Source organism: Dermacentor albipictus, chromosome 9, assembly GCF_038994185.2.
Source record: "Dermacentor albipictus isolate Rhodes 1998 colony chromosome 9, USDA_Dalb.pri_finalv2, whole genome shotgun sequence".
NCBI classification, from domain to species: Eukaryota; Metazoa; Arthropoda; class Arachnida; order Ixodida; family Ixodidae; genus Dermacentor; species Dermacentor albipictus.
The window spans coordinates 48,791,958-48,813,186 of record NC_091829.1 but is presented as its reverse complement, the minus strand read 5'-3'; the positions used below and the strand labels follow the sequence as shown (position 1 = coordinate 48,813,186).

The 21,229-nt window shown below is 44.6% G+C and overlaps 1 long non-coding RNA gene across 4 annotated transcripts in view; it reads right to left on the bottom strand.

Moving 5' to 3' along the window:
- LOC135916207 (uncharacterized) overlaps positions 1 to 21,229 on the bottom strand; it is a 353,303-nt gene that overhangs the window by 303,373 nt on the left and 28,701 nt on the right. For all 4 annotated transcript variants that reach the window (XR_011508620.1, XR_010568874.2, XR_011508619.1 and 1 more), the window contains one exon: positions 12,734 to 12,811. This is a non-coding gene — a long non-coding RNA (uncharacterized lncRNA). The remainder of the gene's footprint in view (positions 1 to 12,733; positions 12,812 to 21,229) is intronic.

Genomic DNA, 21,229 nt, shown 5'->3' with positions numbered 1-21,229 from the left:
CCAGTAAAGTAAATCATCAAGTGGTTGGCAAAGAACGAACCAGACATATTAAAGGTTAGTGGCTTTTGTAGCCTTTTATCTCGTGACATCAGTGCAACCCCTGCGGATAACAAGAGGCATGGCTGGTGAATTCAGCAATACAAACACGTGTCAGTGGTCGCATGCTGATTCACAACACTTCTCGCCTTTGCGACAATAAAGTAAGGCTATCGAAGGCCGTTAGCCAAGTAATCACTAGTATTTGCAACCTCATTTTCTCAAACGACTTAAAAAAAGATGCAGCTTGGATCACAGTTATCCATAAGGGCGTTTAATAAACAAGAAATGTTCATTTTTTTATTTTATTTTATTTGAAAAAGCCTTTCACCAATGTCCAACATAACGTCCTTTAAAAGAGAGAACAAAATTCCCTTTTTATGGAATACATGGTGTTGATTTAACATTACTAAAGTAGTATCTTCCTAACAGGTGTCAGTTTACACTCAGAAATGGACACTTGACGGAAACTGTATACATCAAATGTAGGGTACGACAAGGATCTGCATTAGAGGTGGTTTTATTTCTACTGTCTATGAATGTCATCGTCAACGTGAAGGGCCGCTCTAAGATTATCTTCAATGAAGATGACGCAAATGCAATATTGATGCTATTAGCATTACTTGACAACTTAGCACATTTTGTGGTATGTCTCTACGCATCTCTGTCGACGCCTAACCTCTTTCAGAACAACTTACGCCACTGGGCAGTCCATGGTCCATGTCACTTTTTGCTGTTGAGTTACAAGGTTGTAAACTTAATAGTTTCGTTTTTTGAAAACTTTAGCAAGAAGAAGTGGTAATGCAATTCTGTAAAATGCACCTGATAGTACATCTAAAGCGGACAAAATTGATATGTTACTCATGAACCTAAAACAATTTAGTGATATGGAAATGCAGCTTTTGCAGAACCCTTGTAACCAACGTAAGAAATTCACATAAGATGTAAAATGACATGGCGAATTTGTCCGCTTTCAATGGTCTAATAGTTTCCGTTTACAGACCCGCGATATCTGCTCTTGATGCAGAGCTATGAGTTTGTAAACTTCGCGCTTCTATTTTATGCGAAGCATATTACGAGAGCTCAACCCAGCTCCTCAAGCGCGGCGGTGTCGCCTTCAATACCACGTGACACCGTGACGTCACGACAGAGGAGAAACGGGGCTCCAACTCGCGCCGTCGCTCGCGGCGTCGAGGCGGTATATAAGCAGCTGCGCTTGGCTCTGCTAGACACTCACGAGGTGAGATGCCTCCTGGAGACAGAGCTGCTCGTTGGAATGAGAAGCGAAGGTTGCGGCGTGCTACAGAGACTGATTTTCTAGGTGGCTTTGGCTCAACTCTTGCTAGTTGGGCTGGGTGGGAATCGAACCAGGGTCTCCGGAGTGTGAGATGGAGACGCTACCACTGAGCCACGAGTACGACGCTTCAAAGCGGTACAAAAGCGCCTCTAGTGAATGCGGTGTTGCCTTAGAAACGAGCTGTTTCTAAGGCTCAGGTGCACATTTCGTTGCCGCGCCGAACGCTGCGTTGCTCGACGCTCACCGCGTCCAATGCGGGGCGCGTAGTCGCTGCGCCGTAGCCCATTGTCTTACACCCCTTGGCGGGTCGACGGGAACGCTGTCGCGTTACACTCTTGAAGGTGAAGCAGAGTAACGCATGAGTTGTTTCTTCGTCTAGCCGAACCAAATATAGCCAAGCAACAGCAGTTCACCAGGCTAAACAGTGGTTCAACAACTAAAATAAAGGCTAGTATGTTTCGCATCCTGGGCTTAACCTTAGCTAAGCCACAGCCATTTTTTTTCAAGCTATCGAATTTTTAAAAAAATCTTTGTAACGAAATTCAGGACCTAAATCGACATTCCGGTCCCTACAGTCACTAGAACTTAGCTTTCTCCCTCAAATGCAGCAAATTTCATTAAAATCGGTGCAGGGGTTATCTCAGAAAAACGTTTTTGCGTTTCACATGTACTCGAATAGGCCGCATCGAAGTTTGGCCCGAGCTAAAGCTTCCTCTTAAAGGCGAAAGCTTCTCTAGCCGCGTCGGGCAGAATTTCGCCGTCGCCAGCAATTTGACCGAACTTGCGACGTAGCCTCGGCAACACGCCGCGCCTAGCTCGGCCACCGGCTTGGCGCATGGGCTCTCCGCAGCTGGGTTGCCGCCTGAGCACGTGACTCGCCGCACGCCTGGCTCCGCGCTCGCCTAGTCAACTCGAACTTGACCATGGATGAGAGCGAGGCCGGGCCGTCTTATCTGAGCGTTGCGCGGGAGCGGGAGGCTTTGCACCGTCGTCGCCAAGTGGCGTATGACCACCTCGCGGATAACGCCCGGCGAGCTGCTTCACTGGAGAGGATCCGTAATGCAGCAGGCGCCGCACCATCGAGATCAATGTAGCGACCGCGTTCGCGCTCCATCCGTTTGTGCTCCAACGCTCCGCATGTTCGCGGCGTCTCCTTGCATGTCTAGCATTTGCGCTTTCCCTGTGGCACAACAGGCGTCAACAATGTCAGAAACTTACACACAACACTCGATACTTTGCTATCTTTCTTGATTCTCCACAGCGGCTACGTGATCATATGTTACTGAGGACACAACAAACAAACAGCAACTTCTACTCACGTCAGCCCCGTGTACTTTCGAACGCGCAGCGGAACGGACAAATTCGAAAATGAGCCGGAGGCGAAGCGCCCTAACAGAAACAGCTTGGAAACAGCGCGCCACCCTGTTACTATGTTGAGCACGCATCGCATAGCGTAGGGTTCTAGCGCGATAGCGTTAAGGAGCTCGTGCCACAGAAAATCCGGCGTAGGCGTCCCGCGTCGGACATCGTTACGGCAAAATCATTTTAGAACCATGCATACCCGGGCCATCCATTGTGATGCAAGGAATTTACTGAAAGAATTTAATTTCTCAAGCTAAAATACGTGGAAAAATTGTAAACTACGACATACAAACAACCTACAGACGTGATAGCTCTAGGATTGTAATTTGACGATACGAGAAAACTCAGAGAAACCCCTTTTCCAGCGTTTCCACAATTCACAGGCCAACCGCAGCCCCGCAATTTGCGCACGCCGGTGCGTGGGTGTCTCGGGGCCCAAGGAGCGGCGCGCCCGGTTCCTTGCGATACCTCCAGCTGGCGCTCGCCTCCACCGCATCGAGGCCCACGCAGGAGGCCGCGTTTCTACCACAAAGCCCTCCTTCGTGCATAGCGCTCGCGGCCAGCTTTTCCCGGCAAACATTACGATTACAGCTGCTCCAGCTGCCGGGAAGCGTGAGACGCAGTCGGGGAACTTTGAATGCTATCGCGTTCCACTCTTCAAGGTGAAGCTTAAGCGTCCTCCAAATTTTAACATTCGAGACAGATCGCTGTGAATTCTACCATGTAGTTACTCTAGCGATCATGCGGGACAGACCGCATGGCAGACAAGAGCATGCATGAAGCCCACTTAGAAATGTATTCCCGTGGTTAAAAATTTGCATTTTTTCCTGCATCAATTAAGCGAGCTAGAAATTGATTCACAATAGAAGTCTCCCGAAAGGCGGAATTTATGCAAATCACACAAGAAATCTTATGCAAATTAAAACAGTGTTGTTATCCAGGCTGTTTTATATTAGCGCATACCTATGCTACGCACTGAAATAATGAGTTTAGATCCTTTCTGGAGCATTTTTCTCTTCGCACACGCTCTAATGGTTTAACAATTTTTTCACTGCGGTCTACGGGCTTCACGATAGTCTTTAAGAATGCCGCCCCCTACCGCTCTTCAGTGTACGCGGTTTGTTCGTGCTCGTCTCTATTTTTCTCTCTGTCCCCCTTCCGCTTTCTTTCTCTTCTTATAACCCTTCGCCTTTTCCCCCGTGCAGGATAGTCAACCGGCTCTGGTTAACCTCCCTGCCTTTATATGCATCCTTCCCTCACCACCGCTTGCATTCCCTCGATCCCTCTATGCAACTGCGGCTGTTACCAGGTCTTCCGCGAAATGAGGAAACAGTGCTGTGCCGCTTACGTTTGGGAGTCGCATTCACAAATGCTTATGCATTTGTGATTGGAATGGCTGATAGCGCCGAGTGCAATGCCTGCGGTGTCGAGGAAACCATAGAACACCTACTGTGCTACTGCCCATCTTATGAAAACGAAAGGCAAGACCTCTGCACAGCTCTCAATCAGCTAGATGGGAAGCCGTTCACCTTGAAGAAGATCTTGGGACCATGGCCTCGCATATCGCAGCTACAAAAGGCCACAAAAGCGCTGCTGCGATATTTGAAAGCGACCGGATTGAGTGAGCGCCTGTGATTCGGACTGAGTGACCGACTGATAGCTCCAGTGGACTTTCTCTTCTTTTCATCTTTCCGTCCCCTTTTCCCTTTCCCCAGTGTAGGGTAGCCAACCGGGCTCAGTCCTGGTTAATCTCCCTGCCTTTCTTTTATCATTTTCTCTCTCTCTCCCTCTTCCCCCCTCTCTCTCTCTCTTGACCCTCAATATTGGATATTTTTTCTGACTGACAATGTTAACGTAGGCTTAATAACTAGCATAACGCAGCTTTACTAAAATTTTATCCGCTACAATAAGCTTGGAGTACAGCATAAACAGCACTTGAATATGCTTTCTCCCGGAAAGACCCAGAATAATCAGGAAAAGAGTTGTACGCATGTTGATTGCCTTCCTCCGAGACACCGAGTTGATGAAGTTTTGATGCTGCACACCATGTCATGTGGGGAGGCGCCTACTGTGACCGTCGTGGAAATGACCTAGAAAAGGAAATTCAGAAGAGTGGTCTGTGTTTGTTAAATGGCGGCTCAGTGACGTTCCTAAGGGGCTTTAATTATTCCAACTGGCTGGACCTCACTCTCTGCTCAAACGATGTTGCATGTGGAGCAACATGGAGAACAGACATGGAAACAAGGGGCAGCGATCATTTTCCTATTCTAAAACAGCATTTCAGACTACGATTTTCGACTTATCGGCGCAATGCGAAGATAGCAAATTGGCAGGAATTTCGATATCGCATTACAAGTCAAGCTGATGCGGTCAGTGATTAAGGCAGTCTGTTATCGCTTATAGCAGAGAAATTAAACCTTTGTTCAAAGTTTGTTAAGATTCCTGAACGTTACGATGGTGTAGACTCTGAATACGAAAGGCTCAGAACTATACGCAGCAGAGCTGAAAGAAAATACCGACGCACAGGTCTTACTGAAAATTACCGAGAATGTCAAAAGATGTATGATCGTACGGGTCGACAGCTGGAGCGCCTAGGTACAAAGCGCTGGAAGGAATTCTGCACTTCACTTACTCCCCATACACCTGAATCGAAAGTATGTAATGTTCTGCGCTCTTTGAATGTGCCAGTAACGCACCAACAACCATTCGGAGCTCTAGCTTTAGTCCAAACAGTACCTGAAACGACCGTTGCAAACGAATTCTGTCAGTTTATTACACGCCCAGGTGCAGCAGTAGATACACCTGCATACAGCAATTCTGTCGAAGAAGTCAAAGCATAGACCAATTTGTCTATCAATAGCCATCATCATTACCTAGATCAGCCGTTTTCATTAGAAGAATTAAGGAACGCATTTGTATCCTGCCGCCAGAGGACAGCGGCTGGACCAAACGGGTTGACATATGTTGCTCTGAAGAACCTGCGTCCTGTGGCCACAAAAATTTTGTTAAAATTACTGAACCATGCGTAGATATCATAATGTCTTCCCCCTTCCTGGAAAATTGCACGAGTGGCTCCGATACTAAAACTGGGTAAAACTCCTTTATCGCTAGATTCTTTCCGCCCTGTCAGTCTGACAAGTTGCTTATGTAACGGAAACGATGATAGACGCTAGGCTTCAGTGGTGGACAAAATGCACCAACGCACTACCCGAAAATATGGCGGGCTTCCGTAGGCGCAGGTGTACGATGGATGCTATTTTCGATCTTGTTACTTATGTAGATCATGAGAGGAGCTGCGGAATAATCACCATTGCAGTCTTGCTAGACATAAAGCGTGCATTTGACACAGCCAGCCACACTCACGTAATACATGGGTTAATTCTGTTGGGCATAGTTGGTCGAACACTGAGATGGATTGCGGATTTCTTAAGAGACAGGAAAACCTTTATTGAAACTGCTGATGGCAAAAGCGCAGAGCATAAAACGAATCAGAGCGTTCCGCAGGGTGGTTTGCTCAGTCCATTTCTGTTTAACTGTGTTATGGCTGAATTACCCCATATCCTGCCTGCTACTTTGAATTATTCACTATATGCGGAAGACTTGTGCATATGGGCATCTAACTCGAGTGCTCAAGCCGTTCAGCGAAAGCTACAAGCTGGCCTAACACTAATTAGCGATATTTTAAAAACCAGAGGTATGATTATTTCAAATGAGAAAACTGATGTACTTCCTTTTACAAGGAAATGTCTCAAGAGATTCCAGTTCGCGTTAGACTATCCGCGTCTGCAACTTGTGCGACAAGTTCTTGGGGTTTATTATACAGAGACGGCTATCATGGGCTCCCCAAATGAAAGCATTAGAGGAGAAAGTCAACTTCATAACCAACATTCTCCATCGATTTGCTGAAGTGAGATGGGGTAATTCAAAATCTTCCTTATTATGCATTCACTTGGCAATCATTAGACAAAGGATAGCATAGTCTGCTCCAGTGCTGCATGGAATATCCTGTAATCTAAAGGAAACAATTCAAAGATTGCTGGCCAGAAGCCTTCGCAAGTGTCTTGGTGCTCCGCATGCATCTGCCAGTGCCTCAGTAACGGCTGAGTTCCGCCAATCAACTTTTCATGCATTAGGATTTACGGAAACTTGTCGTCACTTTTTTCGTTTGGCTACCCAACACGCTAATTATCCACTACGCCAAGACCTTCAGGATAGAAACGCTGCACATATATAAGAAGAAATACGGCGGTGCAATAACTTACTGCCTTCTTACCAATACTGGCCAACTTGCGCAACTCATCCCCCATGGCGACTAGCAATTCCAGAAACAGTCACTTCAATTTCTGGAGTAGGTCGCCAATGTGATATGCCCGTAGTTGCGATAAAGCAATTAACTTTGTCACGTCTTCACACTAAGCACGTAGATCACATTCGCGTGTATGCCGATGGATCATGCTTGAAACAAAGCTACACATCTGCGTTTTATATACCTGCATACCAAGAGAAAAGAGTTCATAAGCTCTGCCAATTTACAACATCCACAACGGCACAAAATTACGCCATACTTTCTGCTTTACGTTACCCATGTAAACAGTCAGAACCACTTCGTTCTGACTCACAAGCCTCACTGCTATGCTTAAATGAAATCAGCTTAAGAAATGCAAACATATTGACAATACGAAATACAGAAGACATACGCCATAGCAAAAGATCTACAACACGACAAAACTTTCCACTGGATTCCAAATCACTGTAAAATCATAGGAAATGTGACAGCTGATCACATGGCACGTGCAGCGCATCAAGAGAATGAGTTATCGCTACTTCCTCCAGCGGCGAATGATGCGCGATGTCTACTGAACAAACTAGGCGGTAGATTGTCCAAGGAAACTTGGTTCATAAATGATGCGCAGAACTCTCAATCATACATTATAGATCCTCGAATAGAATTCAGCATTCCGTTTAAAATTAGTCGGTTTGTTGAAACAACAGTTCATAGGCTTCGACTAGGCGCTGCCTATACTAGAGGCTTTCTGTATAGCATAAGAAAAACTAACGGTGCTACATGCTCATGCGAATAGGCTGAAGAAGACATCGAACACCTTCTTCTACAGTGTAAAAATCACGAGGCTCCCCGCAAGAACCTCTAGAAAATACAACATGGCTTGGCTAGACGACCACTATCCTTAGGAAATATTTTAGGTCCATGGCCAATAGAACAACGTTAAACCATCACTGCGGGCGCCTTAGTACGATTTTTGGAGGAATAAAAAATATCACAAAAATACTAAGTCATAAAGAGTTATTGCTCCGGTTGTTATTATTAAAAGGCGACCCTAATCACATGTTCATTGTATTCGTGTTCATGTAGCATATCTATTTGTTGTGTTTAGATTGCGGAATTCAAGTGCTCAACACATGATTTGAATATTATAACAGCGCTAACACATGCAACCACAAAAGAACAAGGACGAGACAAAAGAGCTTGTGTCTCGTCCTTGTTCCTTTGTGGATGCATGTGTTAGCGCGGTTATAATATTCAAATCAAGTATGCACCAACTCGCCCACAACGAAGTTTTCATAAAACACTTTGTGTGAACATCTTAGTTTTGCGAACATTTAAGCTGTGTGAACTCATATGTATTGCGTGTGAACATTTCGTTTTTGTGAGTATTTATGCTATGTGAACTCTTCCATTGGGCGAATGTTTATTTATATAGCAGTATTGAGACTAAGTACGTGAATATTCGTTCATGTCTTTATTAGACCAGTTTGGTGATGGCTGACAACTTTTCGACGACAACTATCACGTAAGCGGAGCAGCCAGCGCCACAGATAGGCATCAAGCCCTCCTTAAATACATTTAATAAAAAAAAAGTTTCGTAAGTTACCTCGTAGGGTAAGAAACGTTCAGGCGAAACTATTACTGGACAAGCATGTCAGGCTAACCCAACCTGCTGCAAATTGAACGAGCGTAGATTGACCAGCAACCACGGCAACAACAACAACGACGACGATGAAGACGACGACGACAATAACTACTACAACGCCACCACCAGCACCACCACCACCAGCACCGCCCCCACCATTTGGAAGTGTTTCTGCAGCACGTATTTTTTCGGGAAAATAATAGACGACAACATTACGGCGAAAGGCCAGCTCAGACCACCACGAGATGTGCAGGCACATTACTCTTTGGAATGGCTGTGCACTTCATTATTGATGTATTAAACACAGATATGGAAAACATAATGTGTAATCACATAGATCGATTCTAAGGGGGCTGCTCAGCAAGTTAAAATTAAATAAAATAACAATAAATCAAACACATTCGCTTATGACATTGCTCATAGGTTTGTTGGTTTGACACGTCTACTTGATTAAATGTTGCGGGTCGACAAGGCGAACTGGTTCAGAAGAAGCACATCTGGCCACCCGGCGCTACACTTACTACACTGCATCCGAGAAACGCCAGTTGCGACACTTGTCATCTCTATCCTGCGAGGTACATTAAGTTCGTAGTTTTTCAATCTTTACAGCAGTGTAACAGCTCACATTCTGTGCAAAGCAACGTGCAAAAGAGGGCACACTGCGAGCTGTACTCTGACGGTGATGGCAGAACAGTGAAAATGAACACACGCTCTATGAAAAAAAAATAAAGAAAATGCGAGTCAGCAATGGTTGGCACAGAAGAAAGACAAGGTCTTCTCGGGCCCATTAGCGTATCATATGATGGGCAGGTACACCTATTGTGTACCTGCCCTCGCTACGATGTCTAATGCCTCTCTCTGCGGGCAACTTTACGCCGACTGGACTCGAGACCGTTCACCGAGTCAAAGATACTCGGACCGTGGCCACATCCGTCACTGGCTCGAAAAGCGATTCGTGCACTAGTGCACGACGACGATGAAGACGACGACGACAATAACTACTACAACGCCACCACCAGCACCACCACCACCAGCACCGCCCCCACCATTTGGAAGTGTTTCTGCAGCACGTATTTTTTCGGGAAAATAATAGACGACAACATTACGGCGAAAGGCCAGCTCAGACCACCACGAGATGTGCAGGCACATTACTCTTTGGAATGGCTGTGCGCTAGCCTAGACGAATGTGACCAGGTGTTCAGATCTTAGGCACCCCAAAGCGTCTTAAATCTCTAAGAAAGATCTTGCCCTGGGAAAAAAAAACATGTTCACATACATGCTAGCCTACCGTATTAGCGAGCTCAATGGTCTTTATAGCTTCAAACCCACTAATATAACGAGTGCAGTACTTGAAGTGCACCGGCTTAAGAGACCGTTTATAGTGTCCTTGTGTATTGTGTCCCTCCCACACGTACTCAGTGCTTACTCTCTCTCTTTATTCCTCTTTCTATTCCCCTTTCCCCCACCCCCAGTGTAGGGTAGCAAACCGGATGATGTTCTGGTTGACCTCCCTGCCTTTCCTATCCTCTCTCTCTCTCTCTTGCTGTTTAGACTCCACTACCTTCGGGATTGGTACATATTTTTTTAGACTATTGCACTGTATCCGTAATCGGTCCAAATTTTTTAAAATGTTTTCTTGAGTAAAGCCACACTGACGGTTCCAGCTATAAGAGCGCGCTGTTTCGACGAGCGCATCTCGGCATAATTTCGGATTTTTTACGCTAATTACACGTAATTACTAAACCGTACACAGATCTATGCTAATGTGGTGCGTCTTTTTCGTACCAGGCTTCGTTTTGACACCTTTTTTATTGTCTTACGTGCACTTGAAGGCCTCAAATTGTTTAATTGGACGAGACGAATGTGACCAGGTGTTCAGATCTTAGGAACCCCATAGCGTCTTAAGTCTCTAAGGAAGATCTTGTCCTCGAAAAAAAAAACAACTTCACATATAGGCTAGTCTACAGTATTAGCGAGCTCAATGGACTTTATCGCTTCAAACCCACTAACATAACGAGCAGCAATTTCTTATGATAAAAAAAACGTCATACGCTCGTTCCTTTGTTCCTTATGAATCTATTTTACCGCCATTAGGGACGTGTGGTAGCTTTGAATATGGCTAGAAAGATTAGTATGCAACAGGTTGTCAATTCATCGGAAAAGGTTGCACCTTGATTGCACTTCGTATTAATTTTTTTCCCCGGCCTGTTCTATCGTTGCTTGTTTACTGTCACTTAGCATAGTTAGTCGCCTCGTCCTGTTCACTCTCTTGGTTCTGGTCTTTGTGCGCTTTTACAGTTTCAAGATGCAAGTAAACCAACTGGCCCCGTTATTCAACGTGTTATAGCGTAGTCAGCTTTCCTCATATATTCTTCCGTGGCTTTTCAATGTATTTCTTTATTGTGATACCGAATTTACGCGCGGCACAACTTTTGCCACACGAAAGCAACACGCCCTACATCAAAGATACCATTCGTGGCGCTCAAACATCTTCGCACCTCCGTCTGAGAAAAAAGGAGTGCAGACGATTCATCCTCAGGCCAGTAACTCACTGTCCCATCTAACTCCATTTTACAGCGTTGTCCTACTCCACTAATAGAATACACGTACTGTCTTTGCGTTCACACTCGGGAAAAGAATTCACACTTTTTGATGCTTACCAAATCCCTCAACAATAACCACCAACTATCTTGGGCGCAACTCTCTCTCTCTCTCTCTCTCTCTCTCTCTATATATATATATATATATATATATATATATATATATATATATATATATATATATATATATATATTGCTATGATTGTTATGGTATCACAAAAACAAAAAAATGCTCAAGTGGTGTGAACAATCTTGTTTTTTTAATGTGCACCCTAACTGAATGCAACCCTTGGCGAAGGGCCGACGATATTATATTTCCGCAAGCGGAGATAAATATGGGAGCTGTTCCAAGTGTTCAAGGGCATGCCAACATTCCTTTTGTGTTTAAAAAAAATTTAAACGTTTACGCGACGTATTTTACGACAGCAATACTTAGTCGACGGCTTTGTAGTGAGCGGTTAGAACAAAATCAGTATTAGTAGTAATATCATTAGTATTTTTATGAAGCACTGGTTGCTATATATTCATCTGTTGATCAAGAAAGTATATATTTTGGATGACCCGTCTACACTACGAGCAAACATTACGCACCTGAAAATATCTTTTTTATTCATTGGCGGTATTTGTATAGTATCGCAAGAAGGAAAATTCAGATACGACGTTTGTCTAGTGACAGAAATAAAATATTGCAACATATTTTGGCAGTTCTTTTTAAACGACCACTACTAGAGGGGTGTTTGTGAAAATTTTGATTAAAATTGGTGATCATTCTTTATAGTACTTGAGAAACGCCAAATTTAGTAAATCTAAACTTTGTGGCTTCTTTAGACATTATTTTATATACAGCTGCTGAGCATTTAGCTACAAGTTTTTGCTGCAGTAAGCACGGTTACTTCAAACCAGGCTTACGACTATTTTGAGCTTTGCGCTTGAATATAAGTGGTTTTACTTAGCCGCTGAACATATGCTAACTCAAAGGCGCTTTTTCCTTGAGCCAACTTCACCAAGTTTCTATTTCTCGATTATTTTTCGCAACACGAAGAGCCGGGCTTGCACGTGGTGAACTCAGGACCAGTTAACCTAAATTATTATTATAACTATTACTCTGCACGATCCTTTAGGTCTTGTGATACGGTTCTTCAGATTTACAAAAGTGGCTAATCTAAACAAAGCAACGTTTATTTTTATGCTTATTGTTGACATGTTATTTCTTTTTGCAGAAAATGAATGCAGTATTTCACACAGCCAAGTTAGATCAGACAGATTCGCATATTTCATATAACTATATATTTCAAAACAAAACAAAACATCACCGGAATACCTGGTTCGTTTTTCCCTGAATATACCCAATTATTAACTGGCAGCATCTAGATTTCTTATAGTTTCTAGACGTCCAGTGTATTATCTCCAATGTTATCAGGAGATGTGGTAATCCCCGCTTGTTTTCACTTTCTATTTTTCATCTTCATTTAGGCGAAACTTCCCCGGTCTTCTCGTTGATTACTCACCCGGAAGGTAACCGGAAATTTCAACGACCGCCGCTGCGCAGGAAGTCGCCGTAAGGTGAGTTCATCCTCTTATTGACCCTGGAAAAGATTGTTGCAGTTCAGATAAACGTTGAGATAATAATCTCAATGCAGTGACATTATGAGTGATAGGGAACTTTCACATACGTTCACTATGAAAAACACTCGAGCACTCTAGTACAAGCAAAAAATCAGTATTTCACAAGTTCACCTACGAGCAAAGGGCGGTATTCTCGAGCTATACCTTTCGGGGATACGATAACTTTCGCGAGACTTCGTGCGAATCAGCACAAGAATCACCGCCGTGTGCGGATGTCAACACCATCTGTGGGGCCGCCACTATAAGAATACAACATGCTTGCCACAGTGCCAGGAACGCTGTCGCCCATAGATCCTGGCATCTCAGTTGCCTAGCAGCGCCAAATCTCCTGAAAGCGATCGTATCTCCGAAAGCGATCGCTCTAGAATACTGCCCGAACGTGCTTACTTGCCCTGGCAAACATGAACAGAAAAAAAAAAGAATTATCACGGTAAACATCGAGAGACACTCACTTGACATTGAGCTAGAAGAGTCAGCTATAGTAACTCTTAATTTCTGATTCATCGCAACGATTTTGACAACGTAACAAGGAAGACGTACAGTCGGCAACACGTGAAACGCGAGCTGTTGGACCTCAGCAAATTCAGCGGTGTGGCGAAGCCTCCAAGTGATTCGCGACACTACAGAAACGGAGAGTCAAGCCGTAACATATGCTCGAAGTGCGATAGCCATGTCGTCACGCGAGCGGGCCGACGAAGTACGCAGTTACGAAAACATTGTCGTGGCGAGCGCCACTGCTCGTTGCCGAAGTTCCTCTTAGAATCGGGCTTTCATCCCGCTGCCATGACGCCAAGGCCATGCACTTTCAGTCTTTCTGATTTCAAAAATGAAGAGGTAAAATGCCGGCCCTCTTAATTGCAGCATGTGTTTGTAAGTAAGTATGACAGCTGAGGCTTGCGTGAAATGAAATTTTCATCGCCTTCAAGGACCAGCATTTCATTCATTGCGTAATCAGCTGCTGTGATTGACACGGTTCGAAGTTTTACGCATGTCACATGTAATATTTATTATGAACAGCTTTCAGCTTCACTACGCTGAAGGGCTTGCCGAAAGCTCGCCTAGTCAGGATTACCCATTGTCAAGGGTAGAAAGGAGCACCCCGATACACAAAGAACAGAAAACACACGACATGACTGCTCCCATAAGAGAGCATCGTTAACAAACTAAGTCAAACGACTAAAGCCACATCGAACCACATCGACGGCAGCCTTCCTTTCGTTTCTGTGTGCTACCTGCGTTATGCGTGCATAGTACACCACCAACTTCACGCTCTCTGACTGTGCTTAAGATTCTTGTATTGTATACAGACGAAAGGTCTTGTATTTTCTGTTTGTGGTCAGAATCCTCATTTGAACATTTGCCAGCCTCTAATTATGTTAGTGCAGTTGAGCGATTGCACTTTAAGCCAAAAGCCTTAAGTGGCTTATATCTACGACGGCCTTGAAAAAAAAAAGAAACGCGTCGTCCGGTCCAATGGTACAAAAACTATCATCATCAGCAATGGGTCATACCCCTAAGCAATCAAAAATGCAATGGATCATCCCTTTCGTAATGCAGAGTCTACAAGCACTCACGTAAATGAAGCGTACAGCGCATACATTCATTGGAATCATGCATACAACGTGCAGAAACACGGCGTCTAGTCGAACGGTACAAAAAAAAGCACGTGACCTTCTCGTTGGCTCATACCCCAGTTAGTAATAGCAGAATTCAATGACTCGCACCTCCGTAAGGCTAAGGCTACAAGCGCTCAGCAAAGTGAAGTGAGCGCCGCGTACATTCATTGAAATCACCCATGCAGCACACAGAACAGCATATGTTTCAATCCCTTGCTTAGAGGATGCAAGGTACAGTCGAAGAGAAACGTCGTTGGCACGAGTACGATCCCGCTATACGAGCGCGCGAAGCCGCAGCTGCGCGTCGAAAACAAGCCGAAGAAACTGAACTGCGAAAACAGCAACGTGACGATGCGAGACGGCGCATTGCTAAGTCAGCAGCATTTTCCCCTTCCCGTGTTACGGGAGTGTAACATGCTGCCGAACGTTTTTTTTTCTCTTATATTTGAAATAAAGAGGAGAGGAGTGCATTGCTTCCAAGCTCTCCGTGTAGCATGCAGTTGCACCCACTTACATCTGCTTCCATATACGTACGTGTTTTGACCGAGACAGTTGTTACGACAACCTGTCGTAATGCGCTGCACAAAATCCAGCGTCTACGAGAACCGCATCTTCTTGTGCGTCTTACGCTAGCACATTAAGTTGGCGTTTTCATATTCACATATTTTTAGAGCTGCCAGTATTCGATCGATCGAGGACACCTTGTCAATTTACCTAAAAGTGCGTAGAAGTGATGTACACCTTTTTCTATTATGTTTAGAAACCGTGTACGCAACTTGTGAATTTATGGTCTTATAGTTCTTGTCTACTGTTGTCAATAACGTCTATAAGCAATCCATTTGGGAATGCACATGCGCCGCAAACGTATGAAAAGAAACAGATTGCTTTACGAGCTCCGATGTCTGACTGTCAATTATATACAAGAAACAACACAAGCATATACGACGCTAAATGCAGTCTGCTAGAGGTTTAGAGCCAGCATGCGCTTTTATAAGGAATAGTAATAGCAGTCGATACGCAGCTTCAAAAAAAGCACAGGTTACTGCAGCACATAAACTGCCCCGGATAGAAGCACGCGATGTTTGAATCAGGCACGCTTGAAGTATTTGTATCACGTACTCTCGATGCATTAAGAGGTTAAAAATTGATCTCGTTTGACTCGTTAATCGATTGCTTCCTCGAATCTTACAACCCATGTTTCTGGTGGGTATCGGGGTAAAGGTACATACGTCTGCACAGCCTCACCCAAAATGTCGTTCTCTTAGATGTTCGGATCCTTAATTTCTCGCATCCTTCTCTTGTACGAACAGAGTGCCAACAACGTAAGCGCCAAAAAACATCGCAATGATTTCCCACAACAAAAACACAATACGCAGCATCGTTCATATTTCTGCCTTTCTGTCTTTGCCATTCTCTATCCCTTTAATTCTGACACAACACAGGTCTTGCAGCCCACGCATATTACACACCAACATAATGCCTTAAAACAAGTATTCTTGTCAAAAAAATAAAGTGGCTCATAGAAATAGCAGAGTGGAAAAGGAAGTGAACGAAATGAAATTGAACCAGATCATGCATTTGCTTTCTTGTTTTTTTTTCTTTTCTTTTTCATTTTTTTTTTCACCACGATCTTTCATCACCATCACCACGAGCCTAGAAAGGCTCGTGGTGAAGTTAGCGTCAGCAGACCTGACTGCCGGAATGTCCACCGAAGCGTGATCACGCCATGTGAAGACAGATTAAAGAATGAAAAATGATTGATAGTGACAGTTAGTGAATGATAACGTTATAATAGAGATTCGTAGAGGTTAATGACTAGTAGTGACTAATAATGATTACTAATGACTTCTAATTACTAATGACTCCTAAATGACCAATATGTCTAACGACGGCTTGTAATGACCACAATTGATTAGAAATGACTATAAATGTCTAGTAATTAGCAGTAATGACTAAAATGACTATTAATGACTTCTAATGCCTACTAATGACTACGAAATCGCCAATATGTCTAACGACGGCTTTGGTTACAAATGACTAAAGATGCTTACTACTGAGCAGTAATGACTAATAATCACTGAAATACCCTGTAATAACTACGAAATGACCAATATGTCTAACGACGAATTGTAATGACTACAATTGATTAGAAAGGACTAAAATGCTTAGTAATGACACCTAATGACTAATAATGACTGAAATGACTTGTAGTGACTCAGGCACGTACCCAGGGGGGGGCCCGGGGGGGCCCGGGCCCCCCCCGAAATCAAGTGGCATACCCCCCCCCCTCCCCACCCACGCCACCACTTCTCACACATTCCTAAAGCGCCACCAGATCAATGTTTAGACTTGACAGCTGTTCATCGGTCAGCATTATGCTGCCTTTTTCACTCCTTTGAGATGGCAGTAGTTATCGGCACCTCTTCTAATGTGAAGGACAGGTTTCTCATAGATTCCGCACCCACACGATTAACTCGAGATGCGTTCAGTTGTCACCATCTATTCAACCGTCACGTGCATAGCTGTTGCTTTTGTTAGTTTAACCTTCTTTGTTTAGGCTGATCCTGGGACCAGGAGAGGGATGCGGCTGTAACTCAGCTGGTCTGTACTCCCATTGAACGAGTTGCGGCCGGAGAAAACGCCAATTGCGTTTAACTTTTCCCTTTGCTTCATTATTTTCTTGAGTTACGGCTCGCCGCGACGCTGGCAGATGCCCGGAACCATATACACGTGATGCGGGTTAGATAAGGTGGGAAATAAAATAATGTGAAATGGCGTCCATCATGAAACCCTGCAATAACCCTTAAACCCATAAGCAAGATGACTGTCGCCCGTTACCTCGTCTGTTTTTTCCCTAATTGTATAGCACTTTTTGTGCAAAATTGGCAACTGGAAACAAAAATCGCAAGGAGTTGAGAAATTAGGCGATCTGCTAAGGGAGAGAGCCAAGGCAACAAGCAAACTCCAAGCAAAAGCGAATAATAAAAAAGTTAAGCGTTGTTTATGAGACTATTTATGGATCAACAGCTTTTTATTGAAAAAGGAAGTAGAGGAAACGCCGCCAGAAGTGGAGACCAATTACTTGTTTTGAATGACGCTTCTACAGTTATCGGTCGAACAGCCTCACGTAGCCACTACTCGGCTGTGCTTATGTGGGTGTTTTTCTAACCTTTCGCGGTGAGCGCAGTACGTCTAGAATCGCAGAGTCCTGCGCTTTACGCCGTTGTATGGGACTGGCGGCCGCACAGCGTTACGCAATTCGCGGAACTGTCAAAACTGATCAACAAGGCGAAAATAACTGATATTTGAACCTATAACATGAGAAACACTGAATAAGCCGTAAAAAATGAACGCAGCCTGAAATCAGTAAGAAAGAAACCTGGCATAGGACAAACCATGATGTATGCACTAAAAGATAAAAAGGGGAATATCATCAGCAATCTTGAAGATATAGTAAAAGCAGCGGAAAAATTCTAAGCTGACCTGTATACAGTACCCAGAGGAGTCACGATACCTCACTTAGAAACAGTAATGAACAGGATACAGAAACTATTATTTGACAGAAACCACATTTGATGCCCACAGAAACCCAGAAACCCACATTTGACAGCTTCTGCAGAGTATAAACACCTGGCATTTCGCTGTGTTACGTTTCGCCTATGACGCGCGGTGTATCCGGCGCGGATTCAACGGACGCCGGGGCTTCGTTCAAAGCGGCGGACATTTTGGCCCGTTCGGAGCGGCCGCGACGCATCCCCGCCGAGCGCGTCCCGGCATGTTTCAGTGCCACGTGTCTTCGTGTGTGCGTGTGTGTGTGTGTGTGTGCCCACGCTTGTCAAAGCGCGGCAGCTGGGGAGAGGAGCTCTCCCAGTGTGAAGCGAGGAGGTCTGACCGGCGCCGGCCCGGCTGATGCGTCACCTCCTTGTCTCTGCATGTCTCTCAGTCCGTCCGTGCCTCGCTGTCACGTGGTGTCATCTCGTGACCTTCCTTCTTGCCCGCGACACCAAGAGTATAAGAGCAGCTGCCCCCGGACGCCAGGAGAGAGGCTCCGATTTCTTCTGTTGAGTAACGTGCTCTCCCGTCTCTCTACTTCGGTCGACCTGACCGCCCGCTCTTTGCGATGCTAGAATAAACAAGTTGTTCTGTTAGCAGTCGCCTCATGCTTTGCTGGGACCTTCGGATGCTTCCAGTGTGCCCCAGGCCGCCAGGCCAACGCTACCCTTGGGGCTTGCGACCCATTTGCAACAACGGGCGCCAACGGTGCGGTTGCAACAACGGGTGTCAGCACTGAGGTTCCAACAGCTGGCGGCAGCGCTGAGATTCCAACAGCCGGTGCCATCGGTGCGGTTCAAATACCTGGAATAGCGAATCTTGTTACACAAAGATGCTTGAGGTCTGCCTCACCAAATTACGCTGCCGCATTCCCTCCCTAACTTTCTATTTATACAGGTCGGGTTTGGTTCCCTCTCCCCTTTGTTCTTTTTGTGAGGAGGAGGAGACGATACAGCACTTTCTTCTATCTCGCCGCCGCTTTGCTGCGTTAAGAAAAAGATTGTTGGAGATACCTTTTCGAAGAATTGGCCTGGACTTGACAGAACCTGCAATTCTTTCGTTCGGGCCGTCCACTTCGGGATTCAGCCACAGGGATGTATGCTTCGCTGTCCAAACATTCCTAACAGAATCTAAACTAATGCCCTGCTAAATTCTATTTTTTATTACTTTTACATTAATTATTCTTCATTCAACAGCACCTTCCTGATTTTATTTTAGCCGGTAATTCAACCCTATTAAATGCTATTGCCATAGATATTAGGAAATTTATGCTTTATATTATTTTGGAATAATCCACCCATTTCATGGCCAATCTCCCATCGTGGGTAGGAGCCACACGTGCCACAGGCTACAACTACAACAACAACAACAAAGGAACAAGAGATCAGGATCGCCAGTCGGCCACTAGAGACTGTGAAGGAGCACGTTTACCTAGGTCAATTAATCACAGGCAGCCCTGATCATGAGAAGGAAATTCACAGAAGAATAAAAATAGGTTGGATCGCATACGGCAGACTGCCAGCTCCTGACTGGAAGCTTACCATTATTATTGAAAAGTAAGTTGTGCAATCAGTGCATTTTGCCAGTGCTGAAACATGGGGCAGAGACTTGAGAGCAAGTTAAGGACAGCGCAAAGAGCGATCGAACGAAGATTGCTAGGCATAACGTTAAGAGACAGAAAGAGAGCGGTTTGGATCAGAGAGCGAACGGGTATAGACGATATTCTAATTGACATCAAGAGGAAAAAATGTAGCTGGGCAGGTCATTTAATGCGCCGGTTAGATAACCGTTGGACCATTAGGGTTACAGAATGGTTACCAAGAGAAGGAAAAGGCAATCGAGGACGACAAAAGACTAGACGGAGCGATGAAATTAGGAAATTCGCGGGCGCTAGTTGGAATCGGTTGGCGCAGGACAGGGGTAATTGGAGATCGCATTGCAGGGAGAGGCCTTCGTCCTGTAGTGGACATAAAACAGGATGATGATGATGATGATGATAGAGGTGGTGGGCCCCCCCCGAAAAAAAATCCTGGGTACGTGCCTGTAGTGACTACTGATGACTATGATATGACCAACATGTCATTACAAGCAGTCTAACGACTGCTTGTAATGACCAAAATTCATTACAAATTACTAAAAATGCTTAGTAGTGAGCAGTAACGACTAATAACGACTGAACGGACTTGTAATTACTAGTAATTACTACTAATGACCAATTTGTCTAACGACGAATTGTAACGACTACAATTGATTACAAATGACTAAAAATTCTTACTAATGAGGCAAATGATAAGAGAAGGAAGAGTAGGCTCTCGCCGTTCAGCTTTTAAGAGAGATCTTAAGAGACCCTGTAATTTTTAATTCCCTAAATTGCGAAGCTTTCTTTTTAAACGACGCCAGGCGATTTCCACTGCTCGTTAAACTAAGGTGAATGCGATGTTTCTATTTCGTAAAGGTACGTCCACCATGCTATTTCTTCTTCACCATGAATAACAAAAATATGAATAGCACCTATTCTGTAATATAGCTCTAAAATTGGCATTGATAACAATTATTAATTTCATATTGCCACGCAGTAGTGAGTGTAAAGAAAACAGCAGCACAACAGTCAATGACGAAAGTAAGTTTCATTAGTCAAGCCTGCGCCCACAAAAATAGGCAACACTCAAAGCACAACGATGGCGGCGAACACAGCCGGCGATCGTCGAAAGCTGATCTGCGGGTCAAGCGCGTCAGCTTTTATACATGAATCATCGGAGGATCCAGAGTAATCACCCGGTGCCCGCATATCTTCTAGAAAGTACTACACAATTCGCGTCTCGTACACAACCACATTGCACGAGGTCCGGCGACAAGACAACGCATAGAACCGTTGACAACATTCCAGTGAGTTCCAATCATGCGGGCGCGTTTTACGCCGAGTGATAACTTCAGGTAGTTAGTTCGTGGAATGAAGTCCCCGAGAAAAGGATAGATAAGTACACGTGTCAATATCTTATCCCTCATTTGAAATATGCGCTCTAACTATTCCTCTCGTTTTTTTGCTTTTTTTTTACCTACAAACACCCGATTTGTGACCGATCGCCCCGTAGTGGGGTTTGCCCATACCATTAGGCACCAAACCAAACAAAACCGTGCACTGAAAGAAGAGCGTTAAGCTACACACAAGGGAAGAAGGAAAAGAAGTGATGACATTTCAGTAAACAGCAA